Below are 16,248 nucleotides of genomic sequence, written 5' to 3'. Positions count from 1 at the left end.
TCTTTGGCAAAATAACTTCGGTCTTGAGAATCTTGGCAACATTGATGTCTGTTTGGGTTTTGTGTGTTTAATATCATAATTGCTTTGATATCTGTTCTTCTTACCTCCAACTCGGTGGGAATGTTTTCACCCAGTGCCTTGTATGTGCGCAAAGGATGCTGTAAATCCATAAATGTGTTTGATTTCTGTTCACTGGTTTATTTTAAGATGGCTTTTTAGTACAGCATGGTGGAAATGGATGCCTTTGAATCTATTTGGTAATCATCAACAATCCAAATGAGAACATGAAAAGGGGTATTTATCCCAATCATAACCCCTAAATGTGCATTAGCATTTGAAAGAAAAATGTGCCTGAGATGATAGAACTACAACATGGACTGTTTAGCAAACATTTGTTGAATTGTAAGTCATTAAGTCATCTTTGTTCGTGGCTTTAAGGGAAAGAACCTAATTTGTCAACTGCCTTACAGAAAAGAAATTTGTACCTCTAGGACATGGTAATTTTAGTCAAATCAGATCTTTATTGACTTGTGGTATTGAAACTCTGCCCAGGAATAATTTTTAAATTGATAATTATTTAGTAACAGATCAAATCTTCAGTAAAAGGAACATGTCGCTGGGCAAAATGAGAGTACTCCCTTTGGTATGTGATGTAGCTCTATGTGTTTGTTTCTCCTCTGAAACCAGGAGAGGACCATTCTGGATCTTTTCTCCTGGACTCTTGTGGTTCTTGTCATTTCTTGGTTTCTATTCCCAAAGTCCCTTCTGAAGTTTTCTGAGGACCAGAGGGAAAATAGAAAGTAGGGGTCATTGGAAGATTTGTACACAAAAATGGTATTGGTTGGGAAAGGAGGTGTGACTCAGGATGCAGGGGGCAGGGCAGAGCGAGAGGTTGGGGAAAGGACGAAGAGAGAGAACCAGGGACCACCCCTATGCCTGGATGAATTTCTGAGGACAGCTCCAAGCACAATGCACAAAAAGCCTGGCACGTGCTTTTTTTGTGATTATGAACTACGGTAGAGGTTCATAGAGATAGTGGTAGTAGTAGAAATGGCAGCTAACTTATTATCAAGTACTGACTTTCTGATCTTTAACATGCTAAGTGTTTTCTGTGTTTTATCCCATTCAATCCTCATAACTTTAGGAGGATGAAATTTATTATCCTCATTTTTCTGTTGAGGAAACATAGGCTTAGAGAAAAAGGAAGAAATTCAAAGTTAAAAAAAGAAAACCATTAAATTAGAAAAGAGGGGTTGTTACATATACTTTTCTTTTTACCTGAAATATCTTTAAGTGCCTATTTGAGACCATGGGAAAATGCTAATCTGGATGTGACAGAGATGTCATAAATGTGAAAGTGGAAAATACCTTGAGGTAGGCTTCCACTAGTTGGGAAATATCACATTACACCAAGTCAAAGAGAGGTCAACATTTGTTATCGTGTTTGTTTGTTTTATTTTCCATTGCAGGAATTAGAGCTTTTAATATGTTAGTATGTATCACAAATTTTCTAGAAGGGGATCTAGTGTACATTTTTCTAAACTTATTTGGTCGAAGAACCACTTTTTCTTTTTTCTTTCTTTTTTTTAAGAGACTATCTATTAACTCATCAAAAAATATAGAGGAAGCACCTTTTGAGAAGCATAGATGAAAACGTGGAATGTGAGACTAGAAGGAAAATGGTCTAGGTGTTCTATTTAGTTTCACTACAGACTCTTCGTGGCTCAGGGTAAAATTTCACTTCTCTGTGACAAAGGTTTCCCTCCATAACTTGGAATATGTGCATCTCTTGTACTATGTTATAGACATATGTTATTGTGAATCATTAAATGCAGTCAAACATAGTCTACTGTGGATACTAACCTGATATGAAGACATTTTATAAAGAAAAGTGTTCTAAAAATATGTTGTCATTCTTTAATCATGGCCCATAGATGAGGGAATTTAAAGTTTGTTTCATCACCTAAGGGTTGAATAATCTGAACTATTGAAATCAATTGTTTTTCTTTATGCTTGGGAAATTCGAAAGAAGATTTTTTGAAAAGATGATTGAGATAATCAATCCTGGCACATATATGTTGATATTGACTCAGTTGAAAGTGTCTGATGAAAGGTGGTCACTCTTAATCCCTACTTGGATTAAGAGCCCTGGATTCTGAGGTGGAATCCTCCAGAACCGTGGTCTGTTCTTCTGATTTAGTGCTCATGGTGATGCTTGAACTCAAGTGAGAAACAACTAGAGAACAGGCAAGTAGACCAAGAGCAGTTTGTACAGTCAAAGAAGCAAAGATCACACCTCCCAGAATCCCATGGGCCAAAAGAGCCTGGACCAAACTCAGCATCCAACAGAGCAAGGCAGCCATCTTGCAGGAACTCATCCTTGGGTATTGCATGGGTTTTTCTTTATCTTTCTTTTCCTTCATTGTATCAAATGCGGAGCCAGTTGAGGTAGAGATCTCCCTAACAGTAAATAGGAAAATATAGTCAAGTCCTCTGAAATGAACTGTAAAAGAAACAGATCTGTGGAAAGAAGAATACATTTTCTCCTCAGCGAGGTTCCGTATTTAGCAGCTCTTTGACTGCACTTGACCTCTGAAGCGTGAACGTAGCAAAGTTACGCTACTGAAACTTAGGACCGCACAGAAGGCCACGCAGGCAAGGCCGTCACCTCGCTGACGGTCAATGATGCAGCTCTGGTTAGAAAGAACGCGAAATATCTTTCCATCCCAACAATGCCAGGCTGGTGGTGGGTTTTTGCTTTTGCTTTTCCTACCCTTCTTTCTTTTACAGTTCATTGACGATTCTGCTCATGCTTTAAAATAATCTGGGCCCAAAGTGAGGCTTGCATCTTGCTGATTTTGATTACTCCCACATACTGTATTTATTTGCCATTTAAATCATCTTTGTCTGGAGGAGATTCAGTTTCTGCAGCATCTGATCTCTGCTGCTGTTAACTAAGGAAGGGCGAAGGGGAGGCAGGTCCCCTGGGAGGGCCTATTGTGTGAGGAGGCCTCCTGGGAAGAAGGGGGAAATGCGATTCAAAATGATGAGGGGTTAGCCATTCACTCCAGTCTTTGTCTGGTGCCTCTCACTCTTCCTGGGGGTTGATGGATGGGTGTGCCTTCAGGACTGTTCTTATCATATGAAATACACAACACTCATTGTTTCCCTCCCAGCTGGGCCCTTGGTTCTTTTCCACAGGCTCTTGTCCCCGGGGCTCTGGTCTCTTTTGTCATGCCTGGGGTGACATGATGGGCTGGGTGACCAAGAGCTGCCCATTTTCCCATGAGTGCAAGGACCTGGGGCTGGAGATCTCTCCCCACCCTCTTGGTGGAGGAACAAAATATCAAAAGTTTAAATAAATTAAATCAGTTTTAAATAAAGATAGGACATTCACAGTGTAGTGCAGCACTGTACTGGAGTCTGAGACAAAAGAATCAGTTATATGAACTCTGATTTATTTAAATGTTTTGATATTTTGGTCATTGTTGACCTTTTTATTTTTTTACATTAATTTTGAACTTTAAAAACAGTGCCTGGGCCCGACGCGGTGGCTCACGCCTGTAATCCTAGCACTCTGGGAGGCCGAGGCAGGCAGATCGTTTGAGCTCAAGAGTTCGAGACCAGCCTGAGCAAGAGGGAGACCCCTGTCTCTACTAAAAAAATAGAAAGAAATTAGCTGGACAACTAAAAATATAGAAAAAATTAGCCGGGCATGGTGGCGCATGCATGTAGTCCCAGCTACTCGGGAGGTTGAGACAGGAGGATTGCTTGAACCCAGGCGTTTGAGGTTGCTGTGAGCTAGGCTGATGCCATGGCACTCTAGCCTGGGCAACAGAGTGAGACTCTGTCTCAAAAAAAAAAAAAAAAAAAAAAACCGCAGTGCATGAAAATATTATTTTTCTTAATCGTTGAGTTTTTTGGTGTTCCTTAAATTTTATGCCCAAGGTGAGTGTCTCACTTGCTTCCCTTTGGTCCCAGGCCTGATAATAAGTTCTACATGAGTGCTTTTAATAACAATTCTTATCATAGTGTTGATAATGCCACTTATCCCATTTTCAGCTGCTGTACCAAGCACCGTGGGGAACATTTACTAACTCATGCAATCTGCCTGAAGTGGGTACAGTGATTATTCCTGTTCTATAAATGAAGAAATTGAGGTCCTCAGAAATTATTTGCTTAAAATCACCAGCCAGGCAGGAATGACAGATGCAGGGTTCTAGCCCCAGTGGGTTTGGTTCTGAATCTCTCCTAATCCATGCTGTCTCGGAGGGACTGAATTTTTTTCATCCTGTTCCGTGGAGGTTAATTCTCTCTTTTACCTGTTCAGCAACCTGAGGCTTTCCATGGAGGAAGTCTGTTGTCTTGAATTCTGCTCGGGAGATAATACATCAAATTCAGGTGGAACCTGAAATATAACGTGTGAGGAGAGTAAGTGGAAGTCCTTCATTCTGTAAATCCATAGAAAAAGGGTACATGGTTGTTAGCCCAGATTTTTTGCGCTTATAATAGAGGTGGTTTTTATAAAAATGGTTTTTAGCTCTTTCTAAAGCAATATAGTATACAAAGTATCCATTGGTTGGTTCTTCAGTGATATTGCAACATTATTTCTTTACTTTCACTTGCTTTTTTCTCAAATATATTCATCTCAGAATTCTAGTTAGGAAATTTAGGTCTTGACTTGAAATTTTACCGTCCTGTTCCATACACCTGTGTTGTCTGGTATAGTAGCTACTTACCAAATTTGGTTATAGAGCACTGGAAATGTGGTTTATTCTAACTGAATGTACCAAATCACACTGGAGTTTGTAGACTTAGTATGGTCAGGAGAATGTAAACTATCTCATTAATAATTTTTCGTATGGATTACACATTGCAATTGTATTTGGGATCTATTAGTTTAAATAAAATGGATTGTCAAGATTAATTTCGCCTGTTTTTATTTTCAGTGTGGATAATTGAAAGTTAAAATTACACGTGTCTTGCATTTTATTTCTGTTGAACAGCACTGCTATAAAATATTGTCTCTCAGATGTTCCATTTGTGAGGCAAGAGGTTAGGGTGTTTTGTTTTGTTTGTAACGGTTGCAGGAACAAGTAAAATTTGTCAAAAAAAAAAAAAAAAGAAAAAGAAAAAAATTTTGGAGCTTAAGACTCTCCCAGCAAACAGATAGTTGTTGTTTCTGCCATCTATGCAGACATTTTAATTCCTGACGAATTCATAGCATTAACAGTAGCATTCACGTATATGCCAAGAGGTTTGTAAACAGCCCAGTCTGTTTTTCAGACCAGCTGCTTTTAAATGACTTCATTGGACTCTAAATAGCGTTTAGGCCCTCTTTGAGGTACTGTTATCTTGATAGAACTGCCTGTGTTTGCCAAATTCAGGGCTTTGCTGCCTCTTCCTCAAAGCCAGGGTATAGAATGATTCTCTAGGGCCTAAGGTTTGGTGTCTTGGCTCTTGTCTTAGTCCATTCAGGCTGCTATAACAAAAGTACCTTAGACTGAAGAGTTTATAATCAAATTAATTTCGTACAGTTCCTGAGGCTGGGAAGTCCAAGATCAAGGAAACCAGCAGATTCAGGGTCTTGGGAGGACTGGCTCTGTGCCTTCAAGATGTTCTCTGCCTTAAAGATGGTGTCTTTTTCCTGCATCCCCACACTGCTCAAGGGATACACATGCTCCCTTCAATCTCTTTTATAAAGGCATTAACCCCATTCATGAGGGCAATGGCTTCCCTAAAGGCCCCACCTATTACTGCTATCACATTGAGATTTCAACATATGAATTTGGAGGGGACACCAGCTCTCAGACCATGGCGGCTCTCAAGCTGCAGTTTGCGTAAGAATGACCTGGTGACCTTGATGAAGATGCAGATTCCTAGAGTCTGCTCCCTGGAGTATCTGGTTTAGCTTCTCTGGACCAAGCGCATTAGCTGTATTATCTCTAACAACTCCCCCCAACCCCCCTCAACCTCCCCTCTTCATTTTGAGATGGACATTCAGGCTCTCTCTTCATGCTATCTTGGGATATCTTTGCTCTTTCCAGAAAGCATTCCTCGGTAATCCAATCACTCGCCCTTTCTCTTCTTTTCCACACACTGTAGGGTCTAATTTACCTCTAAATAGATATTGGCCACTCTTGGCTTATACTTGAAAGCTATCTCTTTAAGTGCATGGAAGGAAGGAGATAGAAGGAAAGGTGTCTTTGTCCTTTTTTCCTCTTAATTATCTTATAGATCAGTGAAATTTATTTAACTTGAAAGATGTCTGAAGTCCCCCTTGACGTAGATGAGATAAAAATTTTCAGCAAATGTTCGGCCCGAGTACTTGGCACATAGAAGGTGCTCCATAAATATTTATCGAATAAATGAATTTCTTTTCTGTTTGCCTTCCTTGGAAGCTGCATTAACCCTTCCTGATCACCAGAAGACTGACTGTCTAGTGCACTGTGGCAGTACTTAGGTAAATTCTGTATGGGAGGTAGTTAAATGGGGGCTTTAATGTCATATTGTCGAATGTGGCTTAATGCAGCAAATAAAAAAGACCTCGGGCAGTAACTGAACATACACTCCTCCCTTCATGTTTTCTCCAGCCTCCCTTGGTCCATTTCTCCCTTGCAGTGGAACTGTGTTTGTCTGGACTCTGGGTTGTATTCAAGGGAAGACCAGTCTCAAAGGGGCAAAGTGAGGAATTATTGATCGAGGTTATTGAATACTCAGGCAAGGCTGCATTCAAAGACTCAAGTAGTGTCATAAGGACACAGCTCCCTCCATCTCATCGGCTCATTCTCAGGCTGTCTGTAACCTGGGTCAGATGGCTGGCCATTGTTAAACCTCTTCTCAGTACCCTGAGGGGTGAGAAGACCCTGGCATTCCAGATAGCTCTGGGAAAAGTCCCTGGGATTCTGTATGTCACTCTGAACTGTGGCCAACCTGATTGAATGCTCTGATTTGCCAGATCTAGGTCACAGATCCTTCCCGGATCAGGGTATGAAATCAGCCTCCCCTAAACTGCTTGAGTTGAGGGAAGGGAGGGAGATGGCACCCCAAACCAGTTCAAGGTTGATTTATCACTGAAAAGAGGAAAAGGTGCTTAGGTGGCAGAATGTATCAAAGGACCACTCCCAAAGCCTACAAAGGAATCATTTTTCTGTTTCTCCATGAGATTGCATCTTGCTCAGAAACCTCCCTGTTCCCCAAGCCATTGTTCCAGGAGTCTCAGTCATTGGCAGGCTGGGGCCTCCTTATAGGCAGAGGGTATGTCCTGTCGATTTCTGAACATGGCCCAGTACATTGCACATAGCAGCTTTTTAATAATTGTTCCAATCAGTATAATTTCATTGTGAACTTACTGTGTGCTGGGACAATTAAGTAAATGAAGCATCTGCTCTTGTAATAATCAGTCAAATTGGTTTTTATACTGTAGCCTGCTAAGAGCACGAGCTTTCAGATGATGGAAATGCAGCTCTAAACCTGACTCTGCCATTTACTAGCCCTGTAGATACTGGTGAGTTTTCAGCCCCTCCAGGCCTTACTTTCTTCATTTATAAAATGAGGCTAATATAGGGCCCCCCACATGGAGCAGGTGTGATGATTAAATGAGATGATCTATGTAAAGTGCTCTGCACAGCAGCTGGCTAATAGTTAGGACTGATATAGAGTAATTAATATTTGTATTTATATATTTAAAATAACAAGTATTTGTTGACCATTTATGCCCACTCATTTAGCATCTGTTAAATGTTTGCTATATGCTAGGCCCCTTACTAGATGTGGGATAAAGATGAATAAGATATAATTCCTATATTAAAGGACTTTGTGGCTGCTTGGTGCAGGCAGTCATGTAAACAGATGATCAAAGGTAATGCTTATGATCCCGTGGTCCCTGTGGTTCAGTCCTCAGAGCTGTGTGCAGCCAAAAGTAATTTCAAACTATAATAACTCAGATTTTCAGAATACCATGAAGGGGAAGCGTATGCTCCACCAATACTTATCATTTTTTTGCTTCCTCTTTCATCAACTGTCCTTGGCCCACTGAGACATGACAGTCACTTCATGTCACAGGCCTCGCTGAACTCTCCTGCCCCACCTCTGCCACGCCACGCTGCCACGGCTCCCTGAAGGTGCCATTCTGTGTCTTACCTCGAATGCTCTACAGTCATTTTTCTCTGCCCCAAAGGCTCTCTTTATCTCACTGTAACCTGGGTAACATCTACTTTTCCGTTAAGACTTCACTCAAGTGTCACCTTCTATGACAGGCCTTGCTGGTCTTGGCCTTGGTTAGATAGTTCTCTTCTCTTCCTGGTTCCCATGCACCCAGCGCCGGCCACCACTGTGCTAATTAACCCTCTGGTGATGGAGTTGTTGGGATCCTCCTCAACCTTTTTGACTGTCACATGGGGATTGCAGACTGATTCTCCTGAGAGGAGATCATGATTTCCTGTATTCCTTGGCACCCTGGCACCATATGGGATGGCAGGAGGAAAGGAAGAAAGAAGGAAAGTGGCTGTTCCCAGAAATGATGATGGTCCTCTCTGGGGCACTTCTAACATGGTCTGTACCTGTAAATGATGTCTTCTTGTCTAGGCTGTAAAATGACAGTAAAAGCAGAATAGTGTAGGCTAGCCGGTACAAAGCACGGCCTTTGCCATCAGTAGGAACTGGGAGGGACTTTAATTTAATAGCTCCTATTGGTGGTGAGCAAGTTACTTAACCTTTTAAAACCTCATCACTAAAATGGACATGATAAGAGGACCTATTGTAGGGTTGCTAGGAGCATTTTATGAGATGATGCAGGGAAAACCTTTGGCACAGTCCTAGCACCTAGTGACATCCCCAGTAATAGTGAATGCTGTAATCGTAAACGGAAAATACGTTTTGAAGATCTCCAGTGGTTTTTCAAGATAAACCACCAATAGTTTTCTTCAAGAAAGAAGCTTGATTTTTTTTTTTAAATGATAATTAGAAAGAAAAAAACCAAACAGCATGCTGGTTGCAGAGAGGGAAAATTATTTTGTTTTGGTTGTTTTTTGCTTTTGTTTTTCACACCTGTTTTCTCAGAGGAACAGGACTTAGTGTCTTGCCAAAACTCGACAACAAGTAAAATACGTTGTTTAAAGTCCTCAGCAGTCATAGCAAATGTGAAATCAAATCTCTCATTTGCTTTGGAGCGTCCGGACGGCAAGGACAGCTGGAGTGTTGCTATTTTTTATTTCAAATAAAAGAGTCAGCTCCTCGTTACCATAGAAACCACCAACCTAATTATAAGGAGTTTTGTTCACTGGATAAAAGTTATCATTTCTCTTTCCTCCCCACGCTCAGACAGGTCCCCAAAATATTGGCATGGATTTGATCCAGGATGAAGGGATTTGCTCTTGTTCTCAAAATGACTACAGTGCCCTGACCAGCCAGCATAGGAAAGAAAGCGAATGGCACTGACCAGAGACTTGGAGAAATAGCATCTGCAGTTTGTCTTCTACTTTGAAAACAAGTCATGAGCATTTTGCAAGAACAAATTAGTGTGCTTAAAATAAAGTTCAAAAGAAGATGCTCCTGATTTAGTCTACCACTAGGTAGATATACTCTATTTTGCCTGGAGGTAGAAGGGCGGGCTCTATTCCATTTTAAGGCCCATTCTAGCTCTGGGATCCTCCTGTTCTAAGATTTTATACTGGGATTCTGAGGTCAATCATATTATATAACACTGCAGTATTTGGAGAAGGAATGGTAAGCCATGGGTTTCCAAGAGCTGACAGGCTGTTTGAGATATGTTTGGGGTATGCTAGAATGGTAAATAGTTATGTCTCACCGTCAAGGTCCAACCCAAAGACTGTGCAGCCTTCTTGTGCATGCTTCTCTGTTCTTGAACTTCTTGTCCATCTGTTTACTGACCACCATGTTGATAGGCACCTAAGTGGAGATTCTTTTCCTTGACCCTGGAGAGGGAGTCTCTCAACTGTCAGCCAATAAAAAGCTAAGTGGCATTGAAGAGCGAGAGTCTTGGATATATTTTGGGCATAAGGTTCCTTAGGGGTTAGAAATTTGCAAGTGCAATTAATTTATTTTGGGGGGGATTCCATTTATAGAATGTACCAGCTGTAGGTTAACACTGGTATGGGGCATAGTGCACACATATTGTAGACACTGAAATACTGTTGGAGACTCGAATGTTCCATACACAAATGTCAGGAGTTTTGGAAGATATGTCAGGCTATTTGGGAGTCGGGGGGAAGGGTCCTGTTTCACAGAGGGGCGGGAACAGGACATAGTCAGGCAAAAGTCTGGACACTGGAGTCCCTGAAGAGACTGTAAACATGAACAGAAACTTATATAAAAATGTATGGGGGGTGGGTTGGGAAAGAATGGTGGTAGAAGTGAGTTAGGCCCTGTAACTTGGGTGACAGCCCATGGCAGGTAAGTGTTTGCTTTGTGCGTGTCCAGAGCAGATCCCTTGATTTGGATGCGGCTGTCCTGTGCCTGTGCTTGTTCTTTGTGTGGTCCTCTGCTCTTCCTCCCCTCTCTCTCCTGTTTTTTTTTTTTTTTTTAGTTTTATTTTAATTTAATTGATATAGTAATTATATATATATTTATGGGGTATAATATGATGTTTTAATACATGATGTTTTGATACATTGTGGAATAATCAACTCAGGCTAATTAACATATCCACCACCTCAAATAGTCATCATTTCTTTGTGGTGAGAACATTTCAAATTCCCTCTTTTAGCTATTTTGAAATCATATTGTGTTACATTATTATTAACTGCAGTCACTGTGCTGTGCATAGATCACCAAAACGTATTCCTCCTAACTGAAACTTTATACCCTTTGACCGATGTCTCACCTTCCCTGTCTGCTGCCTCCTCCCCCCTGCCCCTGGTAACCACAGTTCTGCTCTCTGCTTCTACGAGTTTGGCTTTGGATTCCACATGGAAGTGAGATCACCCATTATTTGTCTTTGCACCTGGCTTATTTCACTTAGCATAATGTCTTCTAGCTCCATCCATGTTGTTGCAAATGACAGAATGTCCTGCTTTTTAAAGACTAAATTCTTTTGTGTATATGTATGTGTGTGTATGTGTGTGTGTGTGTGTGTATGTGTATGTGTCTAAAATCCATTTGTCCATTTATAGTCACTTTGCGCCCATATCTTGGCTATTGTGAATAATGCTGCAGTGAACATGGGCGTGCAGATGTACCTTTGACGTTTCAGTTTCAATTCCTTTGGCTGTATCCCTAGAAGTGGGATTGCTGGATCATATGGTAATTCTATTTTTAGTTTTATGAGGAACCTCCATATTGTTTTCCAAAATGGCTGAACTAATTTACGATTCCACCAACAGTGTATAAGAGTTCCCTTTATCCACATCCTCACCAACACTTGATATTTTTCATCTTTTTGATAATAGCCAATCTAATAGGTGTGAGGTGATACATCATTGTGGCTTTAATTTGCATTTCTCTGATGATTAGAGATGTTGAACATGTTTTAATACATCTATTGGCCATTTGTACCTCTTCTTTTGAGAAACGTCTATTTAGGTCCTTTGCCGATTTTTGATGGGGGTATTTGTTTTCTTGTTATTAAGTAGTTTGAGTTCCTTGTAGAATATTTTGGATATTAGCTGCTTATCCACCAGGCAAGTATTTTCTCCCAATCTGTGAGTTGTCTCTTCTCTCTGCTAATTGTTTCCTTTGTTGTGCAGAAACTTTTTAGTTTGATGCAATCCTATTTGTCTATTTTTGCTTTTGTTGCTTGTGCTTTTGGGGTCATATCCAAGAAATCACTGCTCAGACCAATGTCACAGGGCTTTTCCCTTGATTTTTCTTCTCGCAGTTTTACTGTTTCAGGTCTTGATCTATTTTGAGTTGATTCTTGTATAAGGGTCCATTTTTATTCTGCGTGTGGATAGCCAGTTTTCCCAACACCATTTATTAAAGAAACTGTTGTTTTCCCGTTGTGTGTTCTTGGCAACTTTGTTGAAAATCAATTGACTATAAATGTGTGGGTTTCTTTCTGGGCTCTCTATCCTATTTGTTGGTTGATGTGGCTTCTTATGCCAGTACAACGCTGTTTTGATTACTATAACTTTGTAGTATGTTTTGAAATCCAGTATGATGCCTCCAGTTTTGTTCTTTTTGCATAATATGGCTTTGACTCTTCTGAGTCTTTTGTGGTTCCATACAAATTTTAGGATTGTTTTTTCTATTTTTCTGAAGAATGAGATGGGAATTTTAGTAGGGATTGCATTGAATCTATAGATTGCTTTAGGTAGTATAGACATTTTAACAATTTTAATTCTTCCAATCCATGAACATGAACATGGGATATATTCCCATTTATTTTTGTCAACTTCAATTTCTTTCCCCAGTGTTTATAGTTTTCAGTATATAGATCTTTCACCTCCTTGGTTAAATTTACTCCTAAATATTTTTTAATGCTAGTGTAAATGGAATTATTGTCATAACATCTTTTTCAGGTAGTTTATTGTTAGTGTATAGAAATGCTACTGATTTTTATAAGTTGATTTTGTATCTCACAACTTTACTGAGTTGCAGTAAAGTTTTTTTTAATCAGCTCTAATAGTTTTTTGGTGGTATCTTTAGGATTTCCCATATATAAGGTCATGTTTTCAGCAGAAAGAGACAATTTCACTTCTTCCTTTACTATTTGGATATCTCGTTTCTTTTTCTTTTTTGCCTAATTTCTCTGGCTAGAACTTCCAGTACTATGTAGTCTCCCCTGATTCTGATGGTGATGGCCGTGGCAGTTGTAATGAGGGTGGTGGTAAGGATGGTGAAAGTTGTAATAATAATGGTGACTGCAACGATATTGGTAATGGTGATGGGGGTAGAATTGTGGTTAATATTTTTTGAGCACTTTCTCAGTGCCAGACCCTGCTCTAAGCAGTAACATGTGATGTCTGTTTCTTTTCTTAAGGCAGAAACCTAGGATTCTTCCTGGATTTTTCCTTTTTCTCACATGCTCCATCAAACTATCAGCCAGTTTGGATCAGCTCTACCTTCAAAATTCAACTGGATTTTGCCTCTCCAACATCTCCTTTGCTATCACCGTAGGTCAAACTACCTCCCTCTTTTACCTTTCTTACTACCAGAGACCTCCTCGCTGGGCTCCCTCTTTCCATTCTGCCCTCACATTATACATCCCTTCCTGCTTAGAACCTTCTTAATGGCTTCCTTTCATGCTAACAATAAAATCCAGGACCTTATGACCATGGCCTTTAGTCCCCAAATTCCATCTTACCAACCTCATCTCCTACTACTCTCCTCATTGCATGTTCTGTTTTTGTCAGACATGATCCTTGAGTACACCAAGTCCTCCAGTCTTAGCAGATGTTAGCGTGGTTTGTTCCCTTGTTCCATTTAGGGTTCTCCTCTAACTCAACTTCTGCAGAGAGGACCTCGCTGGCCATCCTCTGTTAAATAGCAGCCTGCCCTCCCTCTCCCTCACCTTCTGTCTATCCCATATCTTCGTAGCACTTGACACTCTGACATCATATTATAAAGTTTAATAATATATTAGCTCTAGCAAAGCAGTTTTCCTCTCTAGAATATAAATTTCATAAGGACAGGGACCTCCTCTGAATTATTCACCTCTTTATACTTTTGGTTTAGAACAGTAGCTGGCTGACCTTCTACCATAAATACTGGTAGAAGGAATTCACAATTGAGAGCTTGTATAATTAAAAGTAGCCCTAAGAGTTATATTTCCCTCTTATAGAAGAGGAAACTGAGGCTTGGAGCCATAAATTATGCCCTAGACATCCAAGAAAAAAAGCTAAGCACTTCTGTTTCCCTGAGATACTGGTTGTATAGAATCTTGAGTTTGTAACTCATTTGAACTTCTCATTAAAGCTTCAACCCTGGCAGGCCTAATGTAATGTTTACCCAAATACGCAATCCGTGGCATTGATTGCGCACAAGATGTTGTAGATGGTTCATTGATGAAGCAATACTATCTTAGTACATTTTGTGCTGCTAAAACAGAGCACTTGAGGCTGGGTAATTTATAATGAACAGAAATTTATTGGTTCACATTTCTGGAGGCTGGGAAGTCTAAGATTGAGGGGGCCAGCATCTGGCAAGGGCCTTCTTGCTGTGTCATTCCAAGACAGAGGGCAGAACCGGCAATAGAGGGAGAGGGAAGGAAGAGGGAAAGGGCACCAAATTGCCCCTTTTATAATGAACCCACTCTTGCGATATTGGTGAGTTATCCATTTACTTCACCCTCATGGCCTAATCACATCTCATTAGGCCCCACCTCCCAACCCACCTCCCAACATCGTTGCATTGGGGATTAAGTTTCCAATGCATACTTTTTGGGGTACATGTTCAAATTATAGAAATTAATATTAAATCACAGTGTGAATTTACTGGGGTTTTTGGGCAATGGTATATTTTAAATTTTTATTTGACTTTTAATCACTTTATTGAGATATAATTCACATCATACAATTTGCCAATTTAAGTTGTATAATTCAGTGGGGGTTTTTTTTTTGCCTTTTTATTTTTTTTTTATTTTTTTGAGGCAGGGTCTTTCTCTGTTGCCCGGGCTAGAGTACAGTGGCATCATCACAGCTCACTGCAACCTCAAACTCCTGGGCTCAAGCGATACTCCTGCCTCAGCCTCCTGAGTAGCTGGGACTATAAGCATGCACCACCACACCCAGCTAATTTTTCTATTAATATTTTTTGTAGAGATGGGATCTCACTATGTTATTGTCCAGGCTGGTCTCAAATTCTTGGCCTCAAGCAATCCTCCCATCTCAGCCTCCCAAAGTGCTGAGATTACAGGTGTGAGCCAACACGCCCAGCCTCAATGGTTTTTAGTATAGAGTTGTGCAAACCTCACTACGATCAATTTTAGAGCAATTTCATCACCCCCAAAAGAAACCTCATACACATTAGTCACTTTCCATTTCACCCTAAGCTCTAGACCTACCCTAGATAAGCACTAATATACTTTATCTCTTCCAGCTTTGCCTATTCTGATCATTTTTTACAAATAGAATCAGACAGTATGTGGTCTTCTGTGTCTGACTTCTTTTACTTTAGCATATTTTCAGGATTCTCCCACATGGTAGCAAGTATCAGCACTCCATTCCTTTTTTGTGGTTGAGTAATACTCCATTGTGTAGCTATACCACATTTTGTTTATTCATTTATCATATGATGGACATTTAGGTTTTCACTTTTTAGCTATTATGAGTAATGCTGCTATGAGCATATGTGTACATGTTTTTATGTGGATACAGTTTTCAGTTCTCTTGGGTATACCTACCTAGGCGTAGAATCTCTGGATCATATGATAATTCTGTATTTAATGTTTTGAGGAACCACTAAACTGTTTTCCAAAGTGGCCACACCATTTTACATACCCAACAGCAACATATGAGGATTATAATTGCTCCACATCTTGACAACACTTATTACTGTCTGTCTTTTCTTATTGGAGCCCCCCTAGTGTGTGTGCAAGTGCATTCATTTTTGCATTTCCTTTTTAACCAAGACGGTTGGCCCTGAGAGCTGTCAGCAGGGAGACCACAGGGTCTAAGTAGAATTTTGACTGTTATCTTATTTCTCTCTCTTTTTTTTAATAACAACTCACTTCCCTTTCATTTCTCCTTTATTTTAAAGTGAGGGCATTTTATTGATGTTTTAAAAACAGCTTTTTTGAGATATAATTTACATCCCATACCATTTACGTAAAGTGTATAATTCAGAGGCTTCTAGTACATCCAGAGAGTTGTGCGTCCCTCACGACAATTTTTGAGTATTTTTATTGCCTTAGGAGGAAACCCTGTAACCCTTAGCCATCATGCCCCAAGTATCCCACCCCCCCAGTCCTAGGCAACCACTAATCTACTTTCTATCTTTATAGATTTGCCTATTCTGGATGGTTCATGTATTTAAAAAAATAAATGGTTAGTTTTCATTTATAACAAAGTATATTGGTTTTCCTATGGGAATAAAAAGTTTCCTTTTAAAAGTAAATATATTAAAATAAAAACTTGATAAGCTTTAACAACATTAAATAAAAATAATAACGAGAATGTGTATAGAAAAGGTCGAAATTGCTGCGATGATTAGTGGCGGTCCACAAAGAGAGGAAATATCTTCATGGTTGCATGCCAGTGGCCAGCGTTTGGGAAGTGGTGGCTGATAGATGTCCTTGGACGAGGAAAATAGTTCATCTTTGGAGCAGAACAGAGGGAGCCTTGAGTGCCT

This window comes from Eulemur rufifrons, chromosome 7, assembly GCF_041146395.1.
Source record: "Eulemur rufifrons isolate Redbay chromosome 7, OSU_ERuf_1, whole genome shotgun sequence".
Classification (NCBI taxonomy): Eukaryota; Metazoa; Chordata; class Mammalia; order Primates; family Lemuridae; genus Eulemur; species Eulemur rufifrons.
The sequence above is the reverse complement of the archived record's forward strand: the minus strand, read 5'-3'. Positions refer to the sequence as shown.